The sequence below is a fragment of the Bos indicus genome, chromosome 17 (assembly GCF_029378745.1).
Source record: "Bos indicus isolate NIAB-ARS_2022 breed Sahiwal x Tharparkar chromosome 17, NIAB-ARS_B.indTharparkar_mat_pri_1.0, whole genome shotgun sequence".
Lineage (NCBI taxonomy): Eukaryota > Metazoa > Chordata > Mammalia > Artiodactyla > Bovidae > Bos > Bos indicus.
The window spans coordinates 53,297,490-53,321,753 of NC_091776.1; the positions used below are offsets into that span (position 1 = coordinate 53,297,490).

General features: G+C 47.2%; 1 protein-coding gene and 1 pseudogene across 4 annotated transcripts in view; one reads left to right on the forward strand and one right to left on the reverse strand.

The window, feature by feature from the left end:
• Positions 1-24,264, reverse strand: part of MLXIP (MLX interacting protein) — a 60,732-nt gene that overhangs the window by 31,727 nt on the left and 4,741 nt on the right. The window lies entirely within an intron of this gene.
• On the forward strand, positions 5,667-6,484 carry LOC109571098 (large ribosomal subunit protein uL30 pseudogene; annotated as a pseudogene).

The following is a 24,264-nucleotide window of genomic DNA, read 5'->3' on the forward strand; positions in this document are numbered from 1 at the left end:
CTATGATCCAACAGATGTTGGTAATTTGATCTCTGGTTCCTCTGCCTTTTCTGAACTCAACCTGAACATCTGAAAGTTCTTGGTTCACATACTGTTGAAACCTAGCTTGGAGAATTTTAAGCATTACTTTGCTAGCATGTGAGATGAGTGCAATTGCGTGGTAGTCTGAACATTCTCTGGCATTGCCTTTCTTTGGGATTGCAATGAAAACTGACATTTTCCAGTCCTGTGGCCACTGCTGAGTTTTCCAAATTTGTTGGCATATTGAGTGCAACACTTTAAAACCACCGTCTTTTAGGATTTGAAATAGCTCAATTGGAATTCCATCACCTCCACTAGCTTTGTTCACAGTGATGCTTCCTAAAGCCACTTGACTTCACATTCCAGGATATCTGGCTCTAGGTGAGTGATCACATCATCATGGTTATCAGGGTCATCAAGATCTTTTTTGTAAAGTTCTGTGTATTCTTGCCACCTCTTCTTAGTATCTTCTGTTTCTATTAGGTCCATACCATTTCTGTCCTTTATTGTGCCCATCTTTGTATGAAATGTTCCCTTGGTATCTCTGATTTTCTCTAATTTTCCCCCACCTCCCGCCGGCCTCATTCCTGCCTTTGCCCAACCCACACCTCCCTACCCTTCCAGCAGCCCTCCCCCTCTCAATACCTGCTCCCTCCCACACTGAAGTCCTCCTTGGCCTCAAGTCCAGGCTCTCACAGGATGTGTTACTGTCCCTTTGTCCTCGTTTTATGTCCCCCTCTCCCCATTCCACCTCCCATCTCCTCCCCTCACCATTTAAAATCAGGCCACAGGGCTTTGTGAATTAACTGACTGCTACTTTTTCCAGGATTGCTTCACTTTGGAGAAGATGCCTAGATGAAAGAGAAGGGTTTATTGCAAACTGCAGAAGACGAAACCAGGAGGCTCGCTCCAGCCCCCTGGTCCCAGTTCTGGATGCTAAACGGCAAAGGGACACCATCTCTGCCCCACAAGTCATTCCTTTACCCCGGCCTCAGTTTCCCTTTTCTCGATGGGGGAGCACTGAACTAGCTTCTCCCAATGTCCTTTCCAGTTCATAGGGTCTGAACTGTACCCCTCCCCAGAGGCTGGCCCTAAGAATACAACTGAGAGGCACCCACAGTAGGAGGTGATGGGGTAACACCAGCTACCATTAAGCAAAAGAGGGATGAGCAAGGTCTAGAGCACCCCACCACAACCCCAGACCTCTCATCTCTTGTCGAGAAGAGGGACTATAAAAGGCAAGAAAACTGAAAGTGCTGGTCGCTCAGTCGGGTCCGACTCTTTGTCTCATGGACTGCAATCTGCCAGGCTCCTCTGTCCACGGGATTTCCCAGGCAAGAAAACTGGAGTGGGTAGCCATTCCCTTCTCCAGGAGATTTTCCCAGCCCAGGGATTGAACCCGGGCCTCCTGCACCGTGGGCAGACTCTTTACTGTCTGAGCCACAGGGGATGGCCCCTTTAAAAAGCATCCAAACAGATGAAGAACTCTCCACAGCCCTCTTCCCATAAAAGATATTTCAAAATAAAATCTGTTCTACTTTTGCCTATACAGAGACTGTTCCTTTCATCTGCTGCTGAGAATCGGTTGTCACCCTACGTCTCTCCCTCTTTTCATCCTCCTCCCAGGCATGCTTTTTAATCAACTCATTAACCTTCTAAGTGGCAGAGGCTTTGGGGATGAGCAGTAGAGGTGGAGATTAACACCCTAAATCGAAGGCAAGCTGGATAATCTCTGCTTGGTCTCTGCTTCAGAAACGCCATCCGTCTCCGCCCTGGCCAGCTGAGATGACACTGACATCTGCTGACACTGTCTCCCAACACATACTTTCTCGCCTTCAAAATACTTACATTTTCCCTTTCTGATATACTCATTTGCACCATGCCCTCTTGGTCAGAAGCAACAATTTGTTACTCATAAAACCAAACTTAAAAACAGGGGTGAAAGATGAAAAGAGGTTTTGATTTATTACCCTACCCGAATTTTAACCTCTGATCTTTATGTGTTATAAACCCAGCTGCAGAGCTACTTGCCATCTTAACTGCTGTTGCAAATGCTTAAAAAGAAAAGTGTTTTTTTTATGGCTCCCTGAGAGGGTAAACACACCTTTAGCTACTACAGTGCTATAAAAATCAAGGTCAGGGTGACTTATCTCTTTCATTTCCCCCTGCTTCAAGGCCTCCTGGGAGAGCAGACGAAAATAAAATGGGAATATCTAAGGCACAAATAATCCAACAAACAGAAGGGCTGAGGGTAAAGTCCACCCAAAAACTGACGAACATTTTATTTTCTCAAAATTGAAGTCCCTGCTATGCTGAGGACTATGCTCCACAATCACACACAAAAGCAACAAATGGGCCGGGCAGGAGTTTGTGGGGCAATGACAGACTGAACCAAACGGCAAGATTTTGTGCTATTTATCCTACAGATCTTTGGGGACCAGTGTGCATTTGCAGGGAAGAGGAGCTGGGGGAGGGGTACTTGTGAACAAGACCTGAAGCCAGCCATTTACAGGGATTAAAAAAATAATAATAATTTTATTTATTTTTGGCTGGGCTGGGTCTTCATTGTTGCACACAGGGTGGGCTTTCTCCAGCTGCCGCAAGCGGGGGCTACTCTTCAATGCAATGGCTTCTGCTGCAGAGTGCAGGCTCTAGCCATGTGGGCTTCAGTAGTCGCGGCATGTGAGTTGAGGAGTTATGGCACACGGGCTTAGTTGCTCAGAGGCATGTGGGATCTTCTCGTACCAGGGATCGAACTTGTGTCCCCTGCATTGGCAGGCAGATGCTTCACTACTGAGCTGCCAAGAAAGCTCTACGGGGACTTTTTAACTGTTAAGTTTCAGAGTCTTTCTATTATTGCAAGGGCTGGCTACACTTTCTTGGCATAAGGAAGAAGGATAACATCTGATTCCTCTCATGTCGAAATTCCAGGTTTTACTGAGGAAATCTGATCCTGTCCACTGTGCTGTCCTGATGACAGAAAAATCCATCGACAGAATCTCAGGCCGGCCTAACTTCATGGGTAGAAACGCCACGTGCCTCATGGTTAGGGCTGACTCTAAAGTACAGCAGAAGCTTTTACTCAGAAGGACGCTTTCCTAACCACCTGCGACTCTCCCATCCGCGTCCCCGCCTGCCAACCATGCGGCCTCAGGCAGACAGCTGGCCTTCCATAACTTCGCTTTTTTGGGGGAAGACAGTCTTGTTTCACAGAGCTGTGGCAAGAATGAAGTGAAGAAAGGTATTCAGAATGGACTAACAGGGTGTGGAACACAGGAGGTTCTTGATAAACGGATGAACGCATCCGGCTGACATTTCCCACAACGTTTGGAACAGTTCTGACCCTAGGCTGTGAGAAAGCACAGTTGAAGGACTCTTGGCCGCCTCAGCCAATCCTCCCAGCGACTCGACTCAAGGGACAAGGAGAGAATGACTGTTAGGGGTGGGTGATGAGCAAAGGTCCTTGAGAGCCAAAGAGAACTACCACTTAAGAGATTAGATACGCGGTTCTTCAATGAAAAGGCAGATTGAATCCCACCAGTATTAGCAGCACAAACACAACTCTCTCCCTTTTTTTATTAGCACCATTTCACTCTCCCAGCCCAGACAAGTATCTACATAGGAGAAAAGCCTAAGAGCTCTTTAACAGGAACTGAAGCCTGCCGTTCCCCATGCTCCCAGCCTCCCGAGCAAGAAAACGCCGCCAGGGACCCATCACTCACCCTCACCTCAGCTCTCAGGCACGCTTCACAGCAAGGCCCTGTATCAAGCACCACTCAGGCAGGCCAGCGAGGGGAAACCTGGGAGACAGCGGGAGGGAGAGAGGGAAAACCCAGGCAGGAATGCTGAGGGTGCAGTTCTAAACGCTGCAGGTACTCCAGAAGAAAGTGGACAGGCCAGTTGGGTTCACATTTTAAGTTGTGTTGTTGCTGTTGTTTAGTTGCTCAGTTGTGTCCAACTCTTTTGCGATCCCATGGACCCCTGCCAGGCTCCTCTGTCCATAGGGTTTTCCTGGCAAGAATACTGGAGTGGGTTGCCATTTCCCTCTCCGGGGAATCTTCCCGACCCAAAAATCAAACTCGCATCTCTTGCATTGGCAGGTGGATTCTTTACCACTGAGCCACCTGGAAGCCCTTTAGGTTGTGCAGCTGATGGCTAAGCCTCTTTCGGTTCAAAGCCCATAATTCTAAGAATCTAAAAGAATAAAGAAAAGTGAAAAGTACCAAGTGAGAAACGACTGCCCTAAAATGATTAGAAGGCAGCTGCTGGAACAAATAAAAAGGGAAAGGCCACAGTTTTCATTTCTCAGCTTTTTATAAGGCTCAGACAAATACGAGTTTTGATAAAGAAGAGCCTGCGAGTCCACCATGCTTTCACGACCAGGAAAGCAAACGCAGCCATAACTGGAGAAATCGTCAGCCGGCCAGGAAGTGAAGCCTCCCAGCAACACTTGCCAAGAGCCTGCGTGGGACGCATCAGACTCTGCGTGGAGGACCAGGCGCAAAAGCCAGGCTCTGGCCCTCGGACCTCGAAAGCTAATGGGAAAGTCAGAAACGTCTTGCTTCAAGGGAGCGAGGGCATGTGTGCAGGGCATGGAAACAGCAGGGCGCCCAGTCGTGGATTCAGGATGGCTTCCTCAAGCAGGATGCCTGAGCTGAGTCTCCAAGACAGGCGGGACTTAACCCAGGAGAGGGGGTGTAGAGAAAACGGTTTCCGGCAGGAGAAATAAAGAGGTCTTTCTCAAAGTATCGGCAGTTATGGCTTCTGGTGCCCTGCCTCCTTCATTCTTGGCTTTGATGACGGGAGTTTAGAGTGTTGACTCTCTGGAGCCTTAAGTTCTCCACCTCACTGCTGCCTCCCCTTTTCTGGTGGGCTGGGGTCCGCTACAGTAGTTATACTCTTGGGAAAAGAAGAGAGCCGTGGAAAGTCAGCGTCTCTCTGTCTCACGCTCAGGTTCAGTGTTATTTTCTGATTCACGGGGTCACAAAGAGTCGGACATGAAGAGCGACGGAAATGACTGAACTGATAATCCAAAAAGACGATAGGGCAGGAGGAAGAGCTAGCTTCTCATACCAGTTATTTAAATAAAGCAGAATGAGGGTACTTCCCTGGGGGTCCAACGGTTAGGACTTTGCCTTCCAATGCAAGGGGCGCAGGTTCAATCCCTGGTCGGGGAACTAGATCTCACACGCCTCAGAGCCAAAACACCAAAACGTAAAACAGAAGCAATGTTGTAACAAGGTCAATAAAGACTTTAAAAATGGTCCACATTAAAAAAAAAATTTTTTTTTAAAGCAGAATGAGAAAGAAGGGAAAGAGAGAGGAAGGAAAGAAGAGAGGGTAGGGTTTAGGAAAGGGAAGTTTTAGAAAGAAATCTCTTGTATTATTAGGGGTTTAGAAAGTAAGAGATACAGACACATTAAGCAAGTATAGCAAAAGTTAACAAATGTGAACTGTATGGGCAGTGATTATAAACATGATGGCTGCACCGTTACTTCAACTTTTCTGTTATCATTTTTTATAACAGAAAGATGAAAAAAAAAAAAACTGGAGAAGGAAAGACCCACATCCCAACTTAAAAAAAAAAAAAAGAACAAATCCAAAGAATTAAAAGGAAACTCACAAATATAAAATAAATGGTCAGCTCTTTCCCGGCTGGAACCATGGAGGGTGCAGAAGAGAAGAAAAAGAAGGTTCCTGCTGTGCCAGAAACCCTTAAGAAAAAGTGGAAGAATTTCGCAGAGCTTAAGATCAAGCGACTGAGAAAGAAGTTTGCCCAAAAGATGCTTCGAAAGGCAAGGAGGAAGCTTATCTATGAAAAAGCTAAGCATTACCACAAGGAATACAGGCAGATGTACAGAACTGAAATTTGAATGGCTAAGATGGCACGAAAAGCGGGTAACTTCTATGTACCCGCGGAACCCAAATTGGCGTTTGTCATCAGGATCAGAGGAATCAATGGTGTGAGCCCAAAGGCTTGAAAGGTGCTGCGGCTCCTTCGCCTCCGGCAGATCTTCAACGGCACCTCTGTGAAGCTCAACAAGGCCTCAGTTAACATGCTGAGAATTTGGAGCCGTACATTGCATGGGGTACCCAAATCTGAAGTCTGTAAATGAATTGATTTACAAGCGTGGTTACGGCAAAATCAACAAAAAGCGAATTGCCCTGACAGACAACGCATTGATTGCTCGATCTCTTGGGAAATATGGAATCATCTGCATGGAGGATCTGATTCATGAGATCTATACCGCTGGAAAACGTTTCAAAGAAGCAAACAACTTCCTGTGGCCCTTTAAATTGTCTTCTCCACGAGGTGGAATGAAGAAAAAGACCACCCATTTTGTAGAAGGTGGAGATGCTGGCAACAGGGAAGACCAGATCAACAGGCTTATTAGAAGGATGAACTAAGGTATCTACCGGGATTATTATTGTAATCTGGTTAATAAACAATCGAAACAAAAAAAATAAAATAAAATAAATGGTCAAATTCAGGAAACAAATGATACACTATAGATAAAAGAGATGCAAATTAAAACACCAGAGACGCCATTTTTTGGCTATCAGATTAACAGAGTTTTGAATGCACAGTAATAATGGTACCTGATATTTTTGTAAAGGTATAGCCATTTTCGGAAATCATTTGACAGTTTTTTATGAAGTTAAACACACACTTTACACATCACCAAACATTTCCCCAAGAGAAATAAAAATATACGTCCACACCAAGGCTTGTACATAAACATTCGTAGCAGCTTTATTCGTGATAAAGCTGAAAACAATGAAAGGAAGACAAGCCAAATATCTACCAACAGGTGAACAGATAAGCAGGTTGTGGTCTATCCAGGTAACAATACTAATACATGGAGCAACATGTATGACAGATGAGTTAAATATATGCTGAACAAAAGAAGTCAGATAAAAGAGTATTATCCTGTATGATTCCATTTACACAAAACACTGGACAAACTTAAGCTACAGTGAGAGAGACAGAGATGGGGCAGAATGCCCAGGGAGGGTCCGGGGGAACCTTCTCGGGGGTGGAAATGCCCTGTGTCTGGGCCGCAGTGGTAATACACGTGTACACGTGTGTATATTTGTCAAAATTATACAGCTGCACATCTAAAAGGGTGAATTTTATTGTTTACATACTAAACCTCAATTGAGCTGATTTAGAATGACTTGGGTTCGATCCCTGGGTTGGGAAGATTCCCTGGAGAAGGAAAAAGCAACCTACTCCAGTATCCTTGCCCGGAAAATTCCACGGACAGAAGAGCCTGGTGGGCTTCAGTCCATGGGGTCACAAACAAGACACGACCGAGCAATTGACTGAGCACACACATGTAACGGCACATCTAAAAGCATGCATTTTATTGTTTACATATTAAACCTCAACAGAGCTGATTTAGAATTTAAAATTACGGTTATGAACAACCCAGAGCTGGGGAGGATATAGGCAAATGGGCTCTTACACACTGCTAGTGGGAATACTAGTCAGTACAACCTTTTTTTTGGGGGGGGGGGGGAGGTAACAGCTTTATTGTGACATAATTCACTTTACTGAAGTATACAATTCAATGGTTTTAGTGTGCTCATAGAGTTGTGCAACTATCACCACAAGCAAATGTAGCATATTTTCACAACCTCAAAACAACATTCTGTACCCTTAGTCATCACTTCCCAATCCTGAACAACTACTAATCCACTTTCTCTACATGTGCTCATCCTGCAGGATTCATAGAATTGGAATCACAATGTGTGGGTTTTTGTGACTGGCTTCTTCCTTAGCATGTCTGCAAGGCTTATCCATGTTGGAGCAAGTATATCATTCCACTTCGTGGCTGACTAATATTCCATTGAACGGATAGATAACATTTTGTTTATTTATTCATTAGCTGATGGGCATTTGAACTGTTTCTACCTTTCGGCTACCAGGAACACTGCTGCTAAGAACGTCTGTGTGCAGTGTTTTCCTTTCTCTCAGACACATACCTATGAGTGCAATTGCTGGGGCAAATGTCACCTCTATGTTTAAGTTTTTTAGGAACTACTACGCTGCTTTCTACAACAGCTACACTATTTTACATTTCCACCAGCACTATAGGAAGGTCCCAATCTGTCTACACGCTCGCCAACATTTATCACAATCTAGTAGGAGAAGGCAATGGCAGCCTACTCCAGTACTCTTGCCTGGAAAACCCCATGGCTGGAGGAGTCTGGTAGGCTTCAGTCCATGGGGTCGCTAAGAGTCGGACACGACTGAGCGACTTCACTTTCACTTTTCTTTCATGCATTGGAGAAGGAAATGGCAACCCACTCCAGTGTTCTTGCCTGGAGTATCCCAGGGGCGGGGGAGCCTGGTGGGCTGACGTCTATGGGGTCACACAGAGTTGGACATGACTGAAGTGACTTAGCAGTGGATATAAAGCAGGATTGCAATGTGGGTTTGACTTTCATTTCTCTAATGATTAGTAGTGTTGAACATCTTTTCACATGCTTATTGTGAAAGTGCTAGCTGCTCAGTCGTGTCTGACTCATTGCAACCCCATGGACTACAGCCCACCAGGCTCCTCTGTCCATGGAATCTTCCAGGCAAGAATACTGGAGTGGGTTGCTATTTTCTTCTCCAGGGTATCTTCCTGACTCAGGGATCGAACCCAGTTCTTCCACATTGCAGGCAGATTTTTTTACCGTCTACACCAGGGAAGCCCATATATCTATAATATCTTTGGAAAAACAACTATTCAACTCCTTTGCCTGTTTTTAACTGGGCTGTTTGTCTTTTTATTTTGGAGTTGCAGAGTTCTTTATATACTCCAGATGCATAGCCCTTATTGGATATATGATTTGCAAATACTTTCTCCCATTATGGGCTTCCCTGGTGGCTCAGATGGTAAAGAATCTGCCTGCAGTGCTGTAGACCCAGGTTCGATTCCTGGTTCAGGATGATCCCCTGGAGAGGGGAATGGCTACCCACTCCAGTATTCTTGCCTGGAGAATCCCATGGACAGAGGAGCCTGGTGAGCTACATACAGTCAGTCCGTGGGATCGCAAAGAGTCAGATACAACTGAGCGACTAACACTTTCTTTCTCCCATTATAGAGGCTGTCATTTTTTTTAAATTTATTTTTAATTGGAGGATAACTGCTTTACAATACTGTGTTGGTTTCTGCCGTACATCAACATGAACCAGCTGCAGGTACAGGCTCCCCCTCTTGACCCTCCCTCCCGTCCCACCAACCCCTCTTGGTTGTCAGGGTGAGCAAAGGTTTGAGCTCCCTGTGGGTTGTCTTTTCTAATTGATACAACTTCTGAAAACCAGTCTGGCAACATATATCAAAGACTTCAGTGTGAATCTTTGACCTTACAGTTTTACTTTTAGAAGTGTATCTTACGAAAACAACTAAAGAAGCAGAATGAGAAGAGATATAAATAAGAACACTCATCAAAGTACTTCTTCAACTGAATCTTAACCCTTACCTCACACCATATGTAAAAACTGACTCAAAATGGAGCACAATCCTAAACGTAAGAGCTAAAACTACAAAACTTCCGGAAGAAAACCTAGGAAAAAAATCTTAGAGGTCCTGGGTTTGGCAAGATTTATTAAACAGAACACAAAAAAGCATGAACCATTTAAAAACAACAAGCATTAGCCTTTATCAAAAGTAAAAACTTTGGCTCTTTAATGATGGTACAGGTCTATTTTTACCTATTCAGGCATAGAAAAAGAGTAAAAAGGGCACCGTGACAAAATAAATAAACCCAAGAAGAATGTTTCAGAGGATTCTGTTCTTCTAATTCTGTCTTCCTGAAATGCCTGAATACTCCATTTGACAATGAGTACGCATTTCTATACAACAAGGAGGAGAGCTGGAAAGGAACCTTCATAAAACTATTTCCACTTTGAAAAGGGGAAAAAGTGAATTTCCTTCTCATAATTATTAGAAAGGAATACTTAATTAGCCAGGGGACTTGGTTTATCATGTTGATTTGGAGTTTTTTATTTTTTTTTAATTTGCCACATTTCAGAAATGAGAACACACTGGCATTTTCTTTTTTTTTTTTTTCTTTTTCTTTTTTTTTTTTTTTGGTCCCCAGAGGCCGAGGGGCGAGGGGCGCCCAGCGCCACCACAGCTCCCGCCTCAGCGCCCCCACAGCCGGCGCCCCGGCCGCCGCCGCCTCAGCCGCCCTCCCAGAGATAGAAACTGGCATTTTCTTAAGAGCTCAGTAGTCTTAAGATCTGCAAATAATTTCTTTCATACATACAAGTTAACCCATCCAACAAATTTCATTGATGTAACTGGATAACAATGGCTTAAAATTACTCTGTAAAAGAAGTTGAGAAGTATAGCATTATCTCACAACTAGCTGGAGCTTAATTTAGGTACACCGAAGAAAGTGAAAATAATTCAAGGCAGATAGTAAAGGTCTGTGCACTTGACTCAGAGGAGAGTCTCTAAGCCCTCACTAAGTTAATTACTCTCATTTTACACTCAATTTAACAAGTTATGCAAACCAATGGAAAATGGGCGGCCCGGGACAAAAAGGGAACGGAAATGGCAAACTCACTGCAGAACGGGTGGCAGCCAACAGCCCGGAGGAGACGGGTCATTGAAGATTTGAAAACTCGGCTCACTTGAGATTGAGAGGGTTGAATAGAGAAGTGAACACACTGCCTCGGTGCAACTTTATCAAGAAGCCACTATGGTGCTAGGACTACACAGGAAATAACACTCAGAAATAGGTTTCTAAATAATCAAGGAAGCAGTGCAGGGATCTCCGTGGTGGTCCAGAGGCTAAGACTCCAGCTCCCAATGCAGGGGGCCTGGATTCGATCCCTGGTCGGGGAACCAGATCCCACACCACAACTAAGAGTTCTCATACGGCAACTAAAAACCTCGCACACTGCAAAGAAGATTGAAGATCCTGGGTGCCAAAACTAAGACCCAGCACAGCCAAATAAATAAATATATATGTATATTTTTAAAAGAAAGCATTGAAGATTATTACCAATTTGAGAGGGATTTCCACTTCCCATTAAGAATGGCTGATTTTATAAAAGAGATGATTAATGAAATAAACAACGGTGATCTGGAAAACTGGCTTGTATCAAAGGAAGCTCTAATCCTTAAGAGAAGGGCAAACAAATGAGTCATTTTTGCAAACATATTTTAATAGCTACCCACCCAACTTTAATACCACAAAATTCAAAGGACTGAACTAAAGAAGCAGTTCAGTTCCATTGATAGGTTCTTCTGTTCTCCCCAAGCCCCTCATGGAGGCAGTTCCCAAGACTATATCTAAGGGAGAACTAACGATGTGGACAAGGGCATTTTACATCACCCCCTCCTGTCCATCCAGCTTTGTCCACCTCACAGACTCTCTGGCCTCTGCAGCTCCATCTTTGAGAAAACAAGCACTTGAACTTGTCTGTCTGGGATCAGGGTCATTAAAAAAAAAATGTTTCTCATACTCTGCGTTTCTCCTAAGCTCTTCAAACGTCATTTCGTGACCACACTGGACTTGGAGAGCTATCCAGATGCAGGGAAATGAAATTCCTGGCACTGGAAGCAAATGGAGGCCCAGGCTTTCCTGTGTGAGCTCCCTCATTCCCTCAGGAGTCCCTGGTGGCCTCACCCCAGCTGCTGGGATTTCCACAAAGACAGCCGGATTGGACTAATCTGACCACACAAATGTGGAACTGAATGAGGGGCAGAGGTACCAGAAAGGATCAAAACTCCGGGTGTCTGTCCCAGGCTCGAGGGACAGCATCCGGGAGTCCAGCCAGCCAGAGGAAAGATTCGATCTCCAGATTAACCTGGCAGCTTGAGGTATCGTACACAACGGGGGAGACGGTAGGCTAAAAGGTCACAGGGGAGGTCAGCTCAGCAACAAGGCTGTGGGTGGGGCACCTGGCCGGGAGAGGTGAGTGCCACGGGAGGTTGAGGCCACGAGCAGCAGCCTGGTTCTTAAAAGCTCCCTTCCTGCAAGAGGCCAAGACAGCAAAATTGCAGCTGGGGTCCAGCAGCAGCCTGGGACGCCGGCTGACCAGGAGCAGACTGTCTGCTCTGGATGCTTAACTGATCACCCGAGATGCTGCTGCACAGACAGGGCAAGGGAGAGCAGTTTCTCCGCTCTGGATCAGGCAGTCCATCTTTCACCTCTCCCCAGGAACGCCGCTGAGGTGGAAGAAAAACAGCCGTTACTGAGCACTGGAGCGATGGAGCAATTCAAAGTGACCCAACTGGTGCTTTATCCCAGACAATGATGGCTTTGTCGGCAGATTGCAACAGCCCAACAAACCCTGCACGCCCCTCTTCATTTCTATCTCTGGTCCCCAGGACTTGGAGACACCAGGCTAAAAAGGGAAGAAAGTTATACTCAGAAACTAACAGCGTGTGACGCAACAGAGGCAGGCCAACTGCCATTCAGCGATGACACATCACCCAGGCTGGCGTTCTGCAGTCGTGGGGCTCCTACTGTTCCTGGGACATATCTGAGTCTCACATACTGATGCGCTTCCAGGGATCCTGGCCAACAGAGAACACAGGGCTGAGCGTCAAGCTTGTTTACAGTGCTGCTGGGTCACTGTTCCAGTCCATTGGCTGGGCAGCTTGCTCGGGATAGCTTTTGCGTTCAGTCTGGACTACCCTGTTATTTCTCTCTTGGTTTGCCCTAGCCAAGGAAACTCACTTGCCCTTAGATGGACACTGCTGTAAGGACTCTGGCTTCCCAGGTGGCACTAGCGGTAAAGAACCCGCCTGCCAGTGCAGGAGATGTAAGAGACACACGTTTGATCCCTGGGTGGGGAAGATCCCCTGGAGAGGGAGATGGCAACCCACTCCTGTATTCTTGCCTGGAGAACCCCACGGACAGAGGAGCCTGGCGGGCTACAGTCCATGGGGTCGCAAAGAGTCAGACACGACTGAAGCAACTTAGCACTCAAGAGCATCAGCACACTCAAGACCTCAGCTAGAGCCACTGAGCCGAGGTGGCTGCTCCCAGCTTTCCAGAAGCCTGAAAGCTGCTACCCTCTAGGGCAGGAACCAGAGAAAATTCTCTCTGCAGGTAAGAGCCAGGGGGTGAGAGAGACCAGAAGATGACACCCGTATTTCTCACACCCCGCCCCGCCCTGCTCACTTAATCCATACTTTACCAATCACCTCAAATGACCACAAACACACCCATGGCTCCAGGGAGCCAGCAATTGGCAGGAAAATAGAGATAAGCAAACAAACTTATCGGGCAAAAAAGCAGCTGGCTACATACAGGCTGTGCCAGCTCGACTATAATCAGTAGGTCTCTGATTGGCTGCTGTGGGAAGCACCCGAAGGCCGTGCCCACCAGGTAAGTTTCCTCAGCACCACCTGCCTGCCGGCTCACAAGTACTGTGCTGGGACATCGTCAAGGACAAGCCAGGGGCTGAGCTGATAGCTGGGTTCTCTGCTTTTCTGAGAGCTTTTTTCCCAGGGAACAAAGTCTTCTGCCAAGGTTTCTTGTGGGGGAAAAAAATCATGAAATTCAAAACTAAGAGGAATTGAAAACTGGTCCAGTCACTAGGGAGCCAGGCTGGGAGAGAGCCGGGAGGCTAGAGCAGGCTCTGCTGGGCTAGGAGATGGGGGTCACAGTGAGGAGCTCTGGGCTAGGACGCAGCCAGTGAACCTGGATGCCCTGAGGGCAGCCGAGCCTTGCCACTGAGCCTAGGGAGTTGTAACAACCTCATCCAGCATTTAAAACATCACCCAAGTCCTTTGCCTTATATCAGACCCCGCCGCCACACACTCTTGCCATCAGTGTGGGTGGGCAGACAGACAGAACCACAGAAACCCCACAACGGATCAGGCTGACAAGTAAGGCTGCCAGAGAGCCAGAGATCAGCATCTCTGGACTTGATGGGCTGGAAAGTACTTAAACTTTTCCAGAGAGTTGAGTGAGCTCTTCTTTCCATGCACCAAGTCATACTGGCATCTGTTCTGTGACTCGCAGGGACATGCATCCACATGGCTCCCGGTCTCAGGTGAGCGTGCCCCAGCTGGGCAGGCTTGCAGCTGGAACCACCAGCTTTCCTGAAGCTCAACGCTCTCTCCCTGCCTCTGGAACAACAGAGGCCGAGCGCCGGCATCCTCCTGCTGGCAGGAGTGAGGAGCCCTGGCCTCGGGGTGGGGACGTGCGAGCTCGGCACGCACGCTGCTGCGGGGTGTGTCAGACCCCCTCCCCTTCGTCCCCTGCCCCTCTGCAGGCTGGCACTGCAGCCAGCCTTCCTCTCTCCAGCCCGAGGCGCAGAGCAAAGGCTGCTCCTGGGCTGCAACCTGCTCACCTCCACCCTCCACACATACCTCAGCCAAGCAGGCAGGGGCAGGGGACAGGCCGGGGAACCCTGACCCTTTTCTTCAAGGGTCCTGCTGAAAGGTTCTCAGGGAGAGAGTTCATCCAGTGAGGAAGGAGGAGGAGGCAGAAGATGTTTTCAGAGAAAGTAGGGATAAGAGAAATGGAACAGGGGCTCAGGAACACAAAACTCATGTGAAATGGTCTTAAGGTCCACCAGAGAGGGGTTCCGTGAGTGACAGTATACCCACACAATGAAATACTACTCAGCCACTAAAAGTACTGCAGACGAGTATTTGGGAAAGGCATTCATGATCTGTTAAATACAAACACAAAACACACTTACTCCACTCGAAAAATAAAAACCCCACAAGGCCTGAGAGAATAAACACCAGGGAAATGATGGTGGTTATCTGTGGGTATTGAGTTTGGGTTTTTTTTTTTCCTGGAAGGGGGCCCAGAAATACAGTCAAAATCCAAAACGTAAGGTCCGAAGCTTAGAAGAGTAATACCCCCAACTTCTTAGTGAGCGTGGTTGCTGTTGCTCTGAGAAGTACAAACTATTTCAATCTGGCTCAGGAGCAAAGTCGTGGCCTTTAAGAACCATAAAGCTACTTGCCAACACCTCTGTAGATCAGATCAAATATGGACAGAAACTTCAAGAGGTGAAAAGCCTCAGATCATGAGGAAGGTGGCTGTGCGAGAACGTGTGTGTGTGTGTGCGCGCGCGTGCCCGCGCGCTGGGGGAAGGGTTCAAAGCAAGCACATCCCTTCTTTACTACCACACACACACACACACACACACACGTAGTTAACTGCAAAGCAAGCCAGGGGCCTGTAACACAACGTCCAGTGCGCCGGTTAGAAACTTTGAACAAGAGCCAAGTGAGAGGCCTCTTCTGTCTAACTTCAAGCTATAATTTTGTTTCAGCGACAACCAAATCAACTGTCTGGAGTTAAGTCAAATGATTATCCCTTTCCTCCACCCTGGAATCACCCTATGAAAACAGCCCTGCCCCAGGCAGGTCTGGTGGTGAAGTTAAGGGATAACAGTTAGAAATGGAATGTAAAACGATGAGTAACCCACTGTCCAAGAACTTCACGTGGAGAAGTGAAGTGAAGTCAACTCTCCACCCCCAAATCACAATCATTTAAAATAACTGCCCTGGTTCCTCATAACTCGACGAGTAACTGTCTACCAGGCGCACACACACCTCTGGGGTTTACCAGGAGGACAGTCTTGGATTTTGTTTTCAGAAGATGACGGTCCTGTGACTGTATGAACATGAACATTTCAGGAAGGTACACCTCAGAGTGAGAACACCTCACAAGATATCCCCTGTGCCAGGGCTGCCCTTGTGGCAAAGAGCACCACACACTCCTTCATCCCTTAGACCAGGACTCAGTTCTAAACGAGACGCAACCGTGGGACTTCCCTGGTGGTCCGGTGGTTAAGACTGCCCTTCCGATGCAAGGGGGGCGGGTTCGATCCCTGGTTGGAGAACTAAGATCCCACATACCATGCAGCACAGCCAAAACAGATTTTGAGAATAAATTAAAAAATAAAAAGAAAGGCCAATAGATAAACAGATGCAACCGAGATTAAACTCATTTCCCTAGAATTCCTAATACTTGAACTCAGATCCAAGGTAGAAATGGAAATGCAGAGTTCACATACAAATTCAGACTTCTTCCAATTTTCAAATACGCCAGACCTCGTAAGACTGAGCTCACGTTCCCAAACAGCTAGAGTCACCTGGAGCTGGGTGATGGCTGCCCCCTGTAGAGCCGGCAGGTGCCCACCAATTCACCACAGACCCCACCCCCACCCCCCACCGCCGCCGCTGCACTTCCATCAGGCAGGCCTGGTCAACTGCAGTTTATAGTTGCAGGGTTTTCATAATAAGTAAGTGCTTGTCTGTAACCATGACTCCATCAGAAGCCAGAAAATAAAAGACAGCAAACGTCCTCTTTGCCTTACCAATGACCCACACTTTTATCTCCTGACCCTTGTGGGCATTTGACTTGGTGACCCCCCTGACCCAGACAATGCTAAAAGGAAAAAAGGCCTTAACAGGATAACCTTAGGGTGATTTGTGGAGCTTTGAGGTAACCTGGATAGCCAAATTCCTGAGTCGATTTTAATCTAGGGGAAATGCTCAGGGTAGGTCACCTTCCCAAGCAGTCTCTCATTTACTGTACACAGAAGAGATGGAAGACAGAGACTCTTGGAACTCCTAGACACTGACATATTTAGCATTTAAGATCTCAAATACGACTCCCTAAAGATAATGTTGAAAACCTAAATGGTTTGGGTTTTCTGTTGGTGTTGTTTTTTATTGGAGGATAACTGCTTTATAATATTGTGCTGGCCTCTGCCATACATCAACATGAGTCAGCCACAAGTATACATATGTCTCCTCCCTTCTGAACCGCCCCTATCTCCCTCCCCATCCCATCCCTCTAGGGCTGTCACAGAGCACTGGGTTGAGCTCCCTGTGTCACACAGCAAATGCCCAGTTGCTCTCTGTTTCACATATGGTAATGTGTGTGCTTCCGTGCTCTTCTCTCAATTCACGCCTCCGCTCCTTCCGCCGCTGCATCCACAAGCCTGCGCTCTGTGTCTGCGCCCACTGCGGCCCTGCAAACAGGCTCATCAGTACCATCTTTCTAGGTTCCGCATTCGTGTGTTAGCGTCCAGTATCTGTCCTTCTCTTTCTCACTTACCTCACTTTGTATAATAGGCTCTCAAGGGATTCTATTCAGCTACAAAAAGAAGAATGCATCCGGGTCAGTCCTAATGACGTGGGTTTTTTTTTTTTATAACAGGTTTATTGAGACATGATTTACACACCAAAACATTAGCCTTTTAAAAGTGTTCACTGGTTTCTAGTATAGTCACAATACTATAAAACATGACCATCATCCTAAAAGATTCCTGCTTTTCCCCAGTATTCCCCTCTTCAACCTCCCTCACAGGCCAAGTACTGATCTGATTTTTTTCCACTGTAGATTAGCTCTGCCTTTTCTAGAACGTCACATAAACGGAATCAATATCTAATCTCTTGAGTAAGACTTGCGTCACTCGACGTAATGTTTCTGACACATACCAGAAGCTTGTTCCTTTTTATTGCTCAATACAATTTACTCCTAAGGCTGTATCTCTCAAATACACAAGGTCCATGGAAGAAAAATAAGATTGGTAAATAAGAATAAGATTGGTCATTCTAGTCTAACCCCACGTCCCCTCTCACTTTTTTCCTTCCTTTACAATTAAAGGCCTCAGGACTTACAGGGCTGAGCGAAATGCTACCCACCAGCGGCACCACGCCTAGTGGTGTTTGACCCATCATCTTTCCAACATAGTCACTGCGGTTCCCAGTTTCACCCTGTAAGGAAGTCCCTGCTGAATCTGTACGAGAACTTTACTACAGAAAAATGGAATACCAACATCCAAACAACGAAGCTACTAGGCTTCCCCCCGAAACATGCCTGTCAATGAACAGATAAACAAAATGTGGTACAATGACACAGTGGAATACTGTCCAGGAATCGAAAGGAACAAGACATGTATGTGCACTGTAAACACAGATGAACCTCACCAATTTCATGCCAAGTGAAAAAAGACAGACGCAAAAGGCCACATACAGTATGATTCCATTTACATGGAACGTCCAGAAAAGGCAAGACAAGCAGATTACAGACACAGAAAGCAGATTAACGGCTGTCTGGGGCGAAGGCAGGACCTGGGATTAAACATAAAAGAGCATGAGGGATCTTGGTGGGGTGACGGGATGTTCTAAAACTGGATTCCAATTATGGCTACACAACAAAAAGGAAATCAATGACCGGCACACGTATAGCGACCACATCTTAAGGTACATGAATCCCATCTTGACAAAGCTGTTAACACCAACGATAACATAAACTCGTCTGCACAAGTGGAAGAAAGTCCTGCTCCAAGGCAGAGAAAGATCCGTTTAATAATGTGAAGAACAACAACAACAAAATAATAATTATTTAAAGAACAGAGGAGCCTGGGTAAAAGGCCCTGCTACTCAGCTGGAAAATCACTGTTTCAAACAGCAAGCTAATATGATCATGCACTGTTTTAAGAACTCGTTGAAAGGGTTTCATTCTAATAAATAAGAGAGATTTATAAATTCACTTTCTCTAGAAAGCATAGTGTCTAGCTCTCTGGGCTGGTCCCAGAAGATGAGGCAGTCCATTTGCAAACGGGCCAGTGACCACCTGAGCATAAAAAGGGGTTCTTTAGGTTGTTTTTTAAAAGCCAGAATATTGGGGAAATATCTGGAAACTAGTTTAATTCTCCTACTTTCTACCGAAGCAGCTGTTTTTTGTTTGATGACTGTCTGCCCCATGGTGATGGAACACAAGAGGCCATCATCTTCCCTGATAGCCTGTGCCCATAAGCCACAGAGGAAAGAAGTGGTGACTAGCTTTCAGAACAGACCCTCCTACGCACACAATAGTCCTCACAGTGAAGCAGAGTGAACCAAGTCCCCGTGGGTCCCCTCTCCAGTGCCGTTCCCACCAGCAGCCTGGTTCTCCCTGATATCCCTTTCTGAGCTCTTTACTTCCTGGCCTCACTCTTCACTGTTCTTCAACTGGATTCTTCTTTGTTTTCTTTTCTTTTTAATTTTTACACTATCACTTCTGAGACTCAAAAGCTATTGACAAGGAATTCTGTTTCTGGAATTATTCCTCCAGATCTTGGACGTCCTTCTAGAGCTACCAGATAACCCTTTCCACCCTGCCTCCTTCTAGAAGGCTTTTCTGATGGTGCAGTCCAACCCTAACTAAACACACTAGGGATGCTCGATTTGGAGATGTTTCCTCGTAGGGCATTCAAGACCAGGTAGTACTCTTCTACCACAACCAAACCCAAGGGAGTAAAAATATCATTCGGGATATGAGAGTATCTATTTCACAGAAAACAAAAACCATTGCCATCCCAAATACAAGCTCAAAACGCCAAAACCTCCCATGGCCAACTGGTCCCTTACAAGGCACAAGAAAGGTTAGGGAGATGAGATGGAGCAGCCAGGACAGAAGAAAGAATCCCGGTACTCTGGTGACAGTGATGACCTCCCTGGACTGCAGAGCTCCCAACACTGACAGCCCCTCGCAGCCCCTTCTTAGGGAGCTGCCCCACCCATAGCCCATGCAGCCAAGTCAAGCGCACAGCACAGGTCCTCGACACAGCTCACATTAGTCACACAGCTGATGGGGCTCCCTGGCTTCCTCATTTCAGTCACAGCCCCCACAGCTCAGACCAAAACCCTCAGGGCCACTGCTGATTCCTTGCTTACACCCCAACATCCTTTCCACTGGCAAGCCCAAACCCGCCCTGCATCCATGCACGTCTCACCACCTCCCAGCCACCATTCTGGTATCAGTTCCCCCGGCCCTCCTGTCCCCTGGTCCCCACTGCGCAGACTCAACAAGCCAGATCTCCAAAGCAATGAATGGAGTATCCTAACCTCCCACCTCCCAACCAAACCCATCTCCCCGTCTCCTCCCCAACACTCGCCCTGCCCTCAACCTGCTGGCCACCCTGGCCTTCCCAGCCCCGGAATGTGCCTGATCCTTCCACCTTGGGCCTCTGCCTCGGGCTCGTCCACCGCCTGGAATGACTGCCCTCGGCTGGCTCCCACTCACCACTCAGGTTTCAGTTCAACCTGAAATGTCAGCCCCTCGGAAGACTTCTCTGACCTGCCGAGATACAGTGTCCGCCTGCCCTCCCCCACCCGCTATCACTTTCCATCTTCTGGTGTGGTTGATGTTCTTTGCGGCAGGAACGATTTAAATCTGATTTGCTTACTGATTCCCTCAACTGACTATAGACTCCATGACTTTACAATACCTGTAAGTCAGTTATTGTGCCGGACGTCTTAAACATGCACATAGCTGTGCGCCACCTGCTGCTGCTACTGCTAAGTCGCTTCAGTCGTGTCCAACTCTGTGCGACCCCCATAGACGGCAGCCCACCAGGCTCCCCCGTCCCTGAGATTCTCCAGGCAAGAACACTGGAGTGGGTTGCCATTTCCCTCTCCAATGTGTGAAAGCGAAAAGTGAAAGTGAAGTTGCTCAGTCGTGTCTGACTCTCAGTGACCCCATGGACTGCAGCCCACCAGGCTCCCCCATCCATGGGACTTTCCAGGCAAGAATACTGGAGTGGGTTGCCATTCTCAATAAAACTCAAACAACAAAAAGAATGCTCACGCCATGTCTTGTTTAATGCTGCATCCCCAAGGGCGAGAACAAGGCCTGGCACTCATCGGAGGCCTGATTAATACTTTTGAAAGGAAAGGGCATCACTGGACGCTCTGGGGCTAGACACGGGCTAATTCAATTAGACAACTGGCATAGAGCACTGATGGTAACAGGAAGCTCTGAGCAGGTCTGTGTGCGAAACTCAGGCCACCCACAAGCTCCTGTCAGGCAGATGCAGAAACCCCCATAGTCAGGGGCTTTGAAGCAGAGGAGAGCAGAGGCAGGTGAGAGCGCCAGCTGGCAGCAGCAGAAGTAAGATCCCAAAGCAAAGCAGGGTCTGAGACAGGAGCCGAGTCACTTATGTGGGTAAGCCTTAAGGAAAGGGCAAGCTCCCTCTGCTGAGGACCCACCACAGCCCGGGACCCCTCCAGAATCCAGAGGTCTGGAAGTCCTGGGAATCCTGGAGGTTCATGAACACACTTCCTGATCCCTGCAGTAAATCCCCATTGCAAGGGCCAGCTTGAGACGGGCCCTGATTCCCATGGCCAAAAGGGCTCTGCCTAAACTCAAGCCCTGTGGCTCGGAATTCTAACCACAGACAGAACTCCAACAAGACAGAAAATACCACCTAAGATATCTGCTGTCTGAACTGCACATATTAGACCCAAGAAGTAACTCAATTATGGGCAATAGGAGCTCACACTCTGAATTTTTCATCAGCCATATATGAATCCTTAAAGATATGTGCTGTTAACTTTCTACAGTACCCTTATTCTAGGAACTGTGCTGGGGCAACAGAATAAGACCACTTTACAGACTCCCTTTTACAACAAGGGCCCCCCTATCATCAGATCGCCTGATGCAGGCACTTCGCTAATACACTTTGCACAGTTTGACACGACGGCAGAGTGTGCTCAGCTCTTCTGTGGGGGAAGGAGTCTGACGAAAGACTTTTAGACCTGGGTTATGGGCTTAAAAACATCACCTGGAGAAACTGTTGAGGACGTCCCCAGGTGGCAGAGTGGTTAGGAACTCACCTGCCAACGCAGGGGACATGGGTTCAATCCCTGCTCCGGGAAGATTCCACATGCTGCAGAGCAACGAAGTCTGTGGGCCACAACTACTGAAGCCCGCTCGCCTAGAGCCCGTGCTCTGCAACAAGAGCAGCCTCTGCAATGAGAAGCCCATGAAGACTAGAGAAGGCCCATGCAAAGTAACGAAGACCCAGTGCAGCCAAAAATAAAAGTAATTAATTAATTAAAAACAAAAAATTATCGAAACCAGTCTGTACTAGTTTCCAACCGCTGCTGTAACAAATGGCCACAAAATTAGTGGCTTAGAACAATGCAAAGTTACTGTCTCACAGTTCTGGAAGGGGTCTCCAGAACTGGGGCTAAAAGCAAGATATGCGCAGTGCTGGCTTCCAGGATTCCAGGGGAGAATCTGGCTCCCTGCCTTTTCTAGCTCCTAGAGGCTGCCCGTGTTCCTTAGCTCGTGGCCCCTTCCTCATCTTCAAAGTCAGCGACTTCAGGCCAACTCCTCCTGCTAGTTCTCTCTTCTGCTTTCCTCTTCTTCTTTTAAGGACCCTTGTGACTACACTGGGCCCACCCAGGCAATCCAAAATCATCTCTCCATTTTAGAGGCAGCTGATTAGCAACCCTACTTCCTCTCTGCCATGTGACCTACCGTATTCACAGGTCCTGGGAATGAGCACGTAGATGTCCTGGGACACCACTCATCTACCTCCCATCTCAGGTTGTGTGGGCCCCCCAATACAAACACCACCCCGTTGTCCCACTCTACACCAGCACCCCTAGACAAGCGTTCCACGGAGGGGGTTTTTCTTTGTGCATCTGAAGAGAAACAAGGTCCACCAGAGGAGAGTTTATGATGTGGCCACTAGGCCCCTGAGTTTCCCTGTTCAATTCCATATATTTATCTTAGCCACCTAGTATATTCCAGACACTGTGAGACTCCATGAGAAAGTCAAAGGTGAAGAGAGCAGGAAAATCACGTCTATGTAAATAAAGATACGAGGCACAATCAATAAGGTCGTGGATTTGCCTGGCATCGAGGGGTTCACTCCCTTTGAGAGGGACCACCAGGCCACGGGCACTTGAGCCGAGGCTTGAGGGAAGGGCAGGATCTCGCCAGTGGGGCAGGGCGGCACGAGGAAGGGCATGGGGTGGCCTAAAGGCACTTGTTTTCCCCGTCTTGGTTCCCCTCTTCCAATCCTACAGGAACTAGCACTTCTACCTTCTCTCTTACAGAGCTGCACGCTTCTGTGAGCAGACAAGGAGGAGACTTTTCAGCAAGAGACACCACCTTGGATGAGCTGCCTCACCTCCCAGCAACAAGGCAAATTAACTTTGTGCCTTTTTTTTTTTGGTTTGAAAAATATGAATTCCACCAGCACCTGCCTGAGATGGCTACTGCGACTTAGGATAACATAGAGACTCTAGGACACAGTAATTGCTCAGTTAGTGTGAATTTCCTTCCGTCTAGCAAATGACTTCCCTCCATCCTCTCTTCCACCTCCTTTCCCCAGGCTCTTCCCAATCTGACTACCCTTCTTTGCTCTTCCATCAGGATGGCAATCAGCCAGCCAGCCTCTACATAAACAGGAAATTTGTCCTGGACCACCAATGAAAAGAGCACAGGTAAAAGGAATTTTTGGACTTCCTGGGAAGGTGGATCGTAACTTCTGATAGGTAACACAGGGAAGGGGAGATACGTATGAAACCCCTATGACACGGGAAACTGTCCACACTGATCCCGATTATGCAAACACACACACACACAGACACACACTCTTCTGGTTTCGGGACCGTCCTCACTGCTGCTGTTAGACCTGGTTCACGTTGTTCATCACAGCCCTTGCTAACTGTTCTACAATTGCCTGTTTATCTGTCCCCCACTCCAAATCTGTGAGCTCCTGGAGGACAGAGACTATTCTTTCTCATCTCTGGAGCCCTCACTCCAACCCAGCATGGCCCTTTAATAGACACTATATAATGATTCAAGACCAAAGAAAGCCCAAGAGGAGAGAAACTGCTTCTCTTCGGCATGGTTGCAGAAGAGTAAAACCAATTTAGTCATCTGTGTGAATGGTTCTCATTTACAACTAGTTACCATGCCCAGGACTAGAAAATTCTTCCTTGGCAAACTTAACATTTAGAGGACAATTGCTATAAACCTTGAATCCTTGTCTGTCAGGAACAGTGGGTAACTATTCATATATATAGTCCATCCTAAAGGAAATCAGTCCTGAATATTCATTGGAAGGACTGATGCTGAAGCTGAAGCTCCAACACTATGGCCACCTGATGCAAAGAACCGACTCATTAGCAAAGACCCTGGTGCTGGGAAAGACTGAAAGCACAAGGAGAAGGGGATGACAGAGGATGAGATGGTTGGATGGCATCACCGACTTGACGGACATGAGTTTGAGCAAGCTCCGGGAGTTGGTGATGGCCTGGTGTACTGCAGTCCATGGAGTCGCAAAGAGTTGGACACAACTGAGCGACTAAACCGAACTGATACATACATATACAGGGCTACAGTTTGGAAACTTGTATCTTACAGATCCAAATTTAAAGGTTTCCTCGATTATCCACTGGAGCAGAGATCCACTGTCCAGGGACTTCCCTGGGGGTCCAGAGGCTAATACGCCACACTCCC